The 6,918-nt window shown below is 44.0% G+C and overlaps 1 protein-coding gene and 1 long non-coding RNA gene across 6 annotated transcripts in view; one reads left to right on the top strand and one right to left on the bottom strand.

Annotated features, from left to right (window-relative positions):
• The window catches only part of LOC116073402, a 2,638-nt gene extending 2,413 nt beyond the window's left edge, over positions 1–225 (bottom strand). The window contains exon 1 of the long non-coding RNA XR_004111787.1: positions 111–225. This is a non-coding gene — a long non-coding RNA (uncharacterized LOC116073402). The remainder of the gene's footprint in view (positions 1–110) is intronic.
• Tirap (TIR domain containing adaptor protein) overlaps positions 1–6,918 on the top strand; it is a 21,490-nt gene that overhangs the window by 1,211 nt on the left and 13,361 nt on the right. For 2 of the 5 annotated variants that reach the window (XM_031345292.1, XM_031345296.1), the window contains exons 1-2: positions 278–430; positions 952–1,053. The gene's annotated coding sequence lies outside the window, so the exon portion shown is untranslated. The other 3 variants (XM_031345293.1, XM_031345295.1, XM_031345294.1) reach the window with 3 other exon arrangements.

The following is a 6,918-nucleotide window of genomic DNA, read 5'->3' as shown; positions in this document are numbered from 1 at the left end:
CTCAGAAATCTGCCTGCCTCTGCCTCCCAAGTGCTGGGATTAAAGGCGTGCGCCACCACCGCCGCCTCAACCTACCTTACTTGGGGGAAGAAAACCTCATTTTCCCCTACCTTGTGAAAGAAAGTAGGGTCTGCGCCACCCTCTCTGGAGTGTTCTCCTTGTCCCCTTGTCCTCACACAGGACAAACGGGCTCGGGGCTTCACGTCGAGCCTCAGGGAGCTCGGACGTCTGGGTTAAGCCGCAGGTCTTGGCCAGGCAGCCGGGAATCCTGAGTGACGCAGACCGGCGAGCGCCCCCTAGGGTCTGGCCGGCGGGCGTGGGCAGGAGAGTGGCGGGTGCGGGCGGGAGGGCTGTGGCCGAGGAGCTTCCGGGAGCCAGGGCGCGGGCACTTCCCGGACGAGTCTGCACCCCGCAGCGCAGGGCAGCGCAGGTGAGCGGGCGGCGGGGACGCGGGGACGCGGGGACGCGGGGCGGTGGGCGGTGGGCGGTTGGGCCCTGCGGAGTCAGCCTTTTCCCCGGGACACCCGCTCCCCTGCCCCGCCCCTTCCAATCCGGGGTCCAGCTCTCCCCCTTCTGTGGCACCGATGCCCGGCCTTCAAGCAGCCCGGCCACGTCCAGTGGTTCTCCCTGGCTCCCTGCAGTCTCTGCCCTGGTTATTATAACCTGGCCCCTCTGGGCTTGATTCTGTAGCAAGAATGTCACTTTATTTAAAGTTAAGAACCTACTGGGCATTGCTATCACGGCCATTTAATGGACATCGACCAAGAATTACTACAGTGCCAAGTACCACAGGGACTAAAGGAGTAGGAACAGTTTGGTCGTTAGGTCCACTGGGTGGCAGGTAAACCAGAAACCCGAGAAGTGCAACTAGAAGAAGGAAGTAGGGAGTTCTCCATCGGACAGACCTACCCAGGAATGACTCAGAGGAAGCCTTTCTTGCTTTGTTTTCAGACTTTAAGAAACAATATACAACCAACATACGGAAAAGTGCCCAGATCCCGAGTCCCACCACCACTTTTCTCAGGCTTTCTTGTGTAACCTGCATCCAGAACAGTAAGTCTATGTATGCTGATTGAGGTATAACAGTCTGCCCAAAAGATGGACTGCGGACTGGTTATCCGTTTTACTGACCATGGTTGTTTTCAGCTTTGGCCCGTTTTGAGTAGTGTGACTTTTGTGCCTTTGCTCAGTTCGATAGTATGCAGCAGCTTTCCAAAATAGTTGTGCTTGGGGCCAGAGCAAAGGCTCGATGGTTAGGAACACTGGCTGCTGTTTCAGAGGACCCTAGTTCAATCTCCTCACCCACACAGTGGCTCACAGACATATGTAACTCTGGTTCTGGATGATCCAGTGCCCTCTCGGGCCTCTACAGGCACATGGCATGAGAGTGATACATAGACATACACACAGGCGAAACATCCATACACATAAACTAACATTTTTTAAGCTAAAAATAAAAGCCGTGCTTGCTGGCTAGCTACCACAGCAGACACCTGTGATCTCAGCACGCTGGGGGAAATGAGAAGAGGTAAGTTCAGGGCCAGCCTGGGCTGTCGGACCCTATCTCAAAACAAAGCAAGCAAGCAAACAGCAGTCACCCCCAGCGCCTAGGTGTGTACGCCCACTCTTCCATGTCCTCTCACTCCAGCCAGCGTCCTTCTCTCGATAGCTGTTCTGCTGGCTGCACAGCTTGGAAGCCCCGAAGCTTTCATTTGCATTTTTCTGAGCATCTTTTGGTCTGTTGGTCATTTGAATATCCTCTCTCTGAAATGACTATTCAGGTCTACTCCCCATTTGTGCCTCTTAGCAGTTTATAGAGTTCTTGAACTGTTTGGGATTTGAGGCAGTTGTAGATACACGTTTTTAAACGTTTCTCTCTGTCTCAGTAGATTGCCTCCTCACTCTCCTATTGATATCTTTGGAGCAAAAGTCTTCGTGTTACTGTTTTCAAATTTGTCATTTTCCCCTCCTACACACTATCACATTTGATTTTTCCCCAGACATAACAGTTTTCACTTATACTCTCAGCACTCAGACAGATTGCTGTGAGTTTGAGGCCAGCCTGGCCTACACACTGAGTTCTAGGCCAGCCTCTAGAGAGTGAGACCGTGTCTCAAAGAGCAATTTGTTTTTATGCTTTGTCTAATCCCAAGTCAGAAATTATGTCATATATTTTCCTATAAGATTTTTATTGCTAGTCACAGATAACTCTCATATCCATTTAAAATTTAATTTTCATGGTTTGAGATGCAGATTGAGATTAATTTTCCCCACAGCACTATTTAAGTTGACCTAATACTATGGATTGCAAAGACCACCTTTCTGGAGCTGGTGATATACCTCAGTAGATAGAACACTTACCTAGCATGCACAAAGCCCTGGGTTGGATCCCCAGCATGGCCTAAAATTGGGCTTGGTAGCCCTTGCCAATATTCCCAGCACTTCGGAGGTGGAAGTGGAAAGATCAGAAGAAGCTGTGCCATCCTCAACTATCTAAGGAGCTGTAGGCAAGCCTCAGGTAAAACAAACCTCACCTCAAAATAAATAGGAAGAGGAGAGAAGACTTTCTTTTCCTGCTGGACTTCTGTGTCACCATTATCGGAGGCAGAGGATTGCACGGGTGCAGGTCTAAACTGACATTAGTGACATTGGTCTTCTTCCCCGGCAGTCATTCTGCCTTCACTGCCGTTGCTATACAGTAAATCCTTTTGACTCTGGTAGTGCGCAGGTCAGAGGCTGGCTTCAAGATCCTAGGCACTTTTCCCACAAGGCCTTTTAAAAAGTGTATTAGGAGCACTCATTTGTGACTTGAGGTGTAGCTTAGTGGTAGAGCCATGTAAGGCACCGTACTCCATCATCTCCAACACTACTTTAAAAAAAGAAAGAGGGAGAGCCATTTTTAAGCTCAAGGGGTAACTAATGTCTGAAGACATGTTTTCTGTCTTTATTTTTTAATATGGAATCTCACTTTATAACCTTGACTGGCCTGGAACTCACTACAAAGACCAGGTTGGCCTTAACACACAAACACACAGAGATCTGCCTGCCTCTGCCTCGTGAATACTGCTGACACTATCTATGTTACGTGCCTGCATATCCAAATTTCGATTTACACAAAACCCACATGAAAATAAATACAAAACAAATACATTATTTAATCATAGATATTCTCAGAATAAAGGCAGTGTTTTTGAACTAAGAAGCTTAGGCATTCCAAGAGTCAATTGGAGAAATATGGCAACATTAAGTTTGCTATGACTCCTCTTTGGTTGGTAGGATATGTTTCTCTATGACTAAAATACAGTGAAGTGTTTAAATTTTAATGCCTTTGAGGAATTCACAGCTCTTCCTCCTTAAGCTTTCAAATACTAGGATTGCAGATATGTGCCACAATATCCAGAAAACCTTTCCGTTTATATTTAAGTTTAAAATAGTGGATGCTTTTATCCATGCAGATATATACTTTCTGACATTTTTATTCGTCAGAACTTACAAAATGTAGTATGGAAAGCAATTTGGACTTTATATCACAGAAACAATCACAAAACGTGATGAGCACTTTTAATTTATTCACTGTTATCCGGGAGAGGAGGCACATGCATGTAATCCCAGCACTTAACAGGAAGATGTGGAGTTCAAAGTCACTCTAGGCCACAGGAGACTCTGCCTTAACCCTTTCCCATAAACATAAATAAATAAATAAATAAATTCACTGCTTATAAATAGCAGCAGTTTATTTGCTTTTCTTTTTTTTAAAGATTTATTTATTTTATGTATATAAGTATATCATTGCTCTCTTCAGACACACCAGAAGAGGGCGTCAGATCTCATTATGGATAGTTGTGAGCCACCATGTGATTGCTGGGACTTGAACTCAGGACCTCTGGAAGAGCAGACAGTGCTCTTAAGCACTGAGCCAACTCTCCAGCCCCATTTGCTTTTTTAAAAATTAAACAATGGATTAGTGGGGCTGGAGAGATGGTTCAGCAGTTAAAGAACACTGGCTACTCTTCCAGGAAACCCAGGTTCAGTTTGAAGTGTGCATACAGCAGCTCACACTGTCTCTACAGTTCCAAGGAATCTGACACCCTCACACAAACATACATGCAGGCAAAATGCCAACACACATAAAATAAAAATAAATAATTTTTAAAAAATATATTAGTATTATGTGTGTGTGTGTGATGGGGGTATGTGCACAAGTGTGTGTGTGCGCGCGTGTAAAGCAGAAGACAGCTTTATGGAGTCAGTTCTTTCTTTATGTGGATTCTGAGAATAGAGCTCATGTCACCAGGTTTATACAGACAGCTTTACCACCTGAGCTGTCTTGCTGGCCTCCTTTTTGGTTTGTGTGTGTGTGTGTGTTTGAGATAGGATCTCAGTATGTATCCAGACTTGCCTTTTATATCTCTATGTAACCCAGGCTAGCCTCAAACTCATGATCTTCCTGCCTTAGCTTCCTAGTGCTGGAATCTTAAGCATTTACCACTGTTGTTGGCTATCAGATTTTTTTGTTTTTGCTCTTGTTTTTTTTTTTTTTTTTTTTTTTTTTTTTTGAACTAGGGATTGAATCCAAGACATCATGCATAGCAGGCAAGCACTGTACACTCCCTGAGTTACATTTCCTGTCCCTCACTGCTCATCATACACTCAATGTGGTGTACGCCTCCACAAACACACTGCAATATGTGCACACGCCCCCTCAAACATACATAATACTTATACATTTTTAATTTAAAAGGTAAGTAAATTGCTGCTTTTTATAATTCAGTGAGATTATTTATTTATTTATTTATTTATTTATTTATTTATTTATTTTGAGGGAGGAGGGGTTAAGGTAGGGTCTCCCATAGCCCAGTCTGACCTTTAGTTTATTCCTATAGCCCAAAGTAACCTTGAGCTCTGGAACACTCATAACAGCAGCACATAGGAGGCTGAGATGAGATCAAATTTTTATTTTTATGTTTTTCTCTCTTTTTGGGGGGGTGGTTTTCAAGATATTTTTATGTTTTTTAAAGTTTATTTATTTTGTATTTTGTGTGTATGGGTGTTTTGTCTGCACGTATGTTTGTGTACTAGAGTCTAGAGAATGAATTCAAGTTACAGATGGTTGTGGGCTACTATGTGGGTGCTGGGGACCAAACCAGGGTTCTCTGGAAGAGCAGGGTTTTTTTAACCCCAGAGCTATCTGTCCAGTTCCATGATTGCTGATTTAAAGCCAGCATAAATTACATAGCAAGACCCTGTCTCAAAATTTATATACTATAGTATATATTTTATGTGTTTATAAATGAATGTATAATATATATATATGCATATACACATAAAGTATCAACATCAAGCTGGGCAGTGTTGGTGCATGCCTTTAATCCCAGCACTTGGGAGGCAGAGGCAGGCGGATTTCTGAGTTCGAGGCCAGCCTGGTCTACAGAGTGAGTTCCAGGACAGCCAGGTCTACACAGAGAAACCCTGTCTCGAAAAAAAGAAAAAAAAATATCAACATTAAGTGTATATCTGTCTGTAGTTTAACATCTAGACTAATGTTTCCAAATATCAGAATTTTCTAGAAAACTCATAAAACTTAGGCTTTACTTTTATTTATTTATTTTTTTATTTTTATTATAGAGTAGAGTTTATTTAGGGCATGGGAAGGGGAGTTAAGAGAGTAGTAGAGGAAGAGAAAAAGGCAGAGAGAAGGAGAGAGTAGAGAAGTAGAGGCCGGCCATGACCATGTGGAGAGAAGGAGGAAGGGAATGGGGAGAAGGGGGAACAAGAGGCAAGGGGGAGAAGCAGGAGTAGGAGAGCTAGGCTTTGCTTCTAAACCAGCCAATAACACTCTTTAGGAGTACTTTGTATTTTGCTTTTGCAGTTTGTTTTGTGTGTGGGGGGGGTGTGGGTGTGGGTGTGGTGTGGGTATGGTGTATGTATGTGTTTAATTACTTCATCTGTTTTGTTTTGTTTGTGGAGGAGTTTCAGTTTTCAGCCCAAACTGGCCTGGCATTCACTACGTAGCCCAGGTTGGCCTTGAACTAGGAGTGATTTTCCTGCTCCTGCTTTCTAAATCCCTAATGGGATTATAGGCATGTGCCACCATACCCAGTTCTCATGCTGCCTTTTTTGTTTTTGTTTTGTTTTGTTTTTTTGAAGGAACTTCTTGCTAATTTTCTATGAAGTCCCTGTCATTCTCTATAAAGTGGGCTTTTGAGTTACATGTTACTCTACTTGATGAATTTTTTTAAAAGAAAAAGTGACTTCTTATGAGGCCCAGTGACTCCGAGATTAGACAAAGCTAGTGATCGGACCTTGGTTTGGATTCACCATCTTATCTGCTCAACATGCAGATATCTTATCAACTTACCATGTCTGGTGATTGTCACTCTGCATCTTGGAAAAGTTAAGTCATGTCTGAGTGATGGCTCCCCAGCCTTGGCTACGAAGAACTAACAGTGAAAAGGGAAGGTGTGTGACGTTTTGTCCAGAAACGATGTGGTTACTGGAATTTATCTGCCTCCTTGCACAATTATCCTGTCAGAGAAGCTGTTATTTCTTACACTAACACCCTTCTATAATGACAGTTAAAGGACATATTGCACCTCGACTCACCCCCACTCCCGGTGGATCTGCTACTGAACAGTTGACTTAACCCTCCTCCCGATCCTTTCTTCTCCTTCCCTCCTGCTTCCCTCTTCTTCCTCTAACCCCGTGAGTGCTGGGCTCCATCACTGCATGCTAAGCAAGTTCCCCTGCTGCATCTCCAACACTATTTTTTTTTCCCAAAGCAATAAAAAAGGCACTTGCCCCAAATCAGGATGCGTTGTCAAGGGTTATTTCAACAACCTTGCTTCTTTTCTCTCCTCCTCCTCCTGACATCCCTCCTTCTCCTCCTCTTCCTGACATCCCTCCTTCTCCTCCTCTTCC

Source organism: Mastomys coucha, unplaced genomic scaffold (genome assembly GCF_008632895.1).
Source record: "Mastomys coucha isolate ucsf_1 unplaced genomic scaffold, UCSF_Mcou_1 pScaffold23, whole genome shotgun sequence".
Taxonomy (NCBI): domain Eukaryota; kingdom Metazoa; phylum Chordata; class Mammalia; order Rodentia; family Muridae; genus Mastomys; species Mastomys coucha.
Note: the sequence above shows the minus strand (reverse complement) of the source record. Positions and strands in the feature narration are given on the sequence as shown.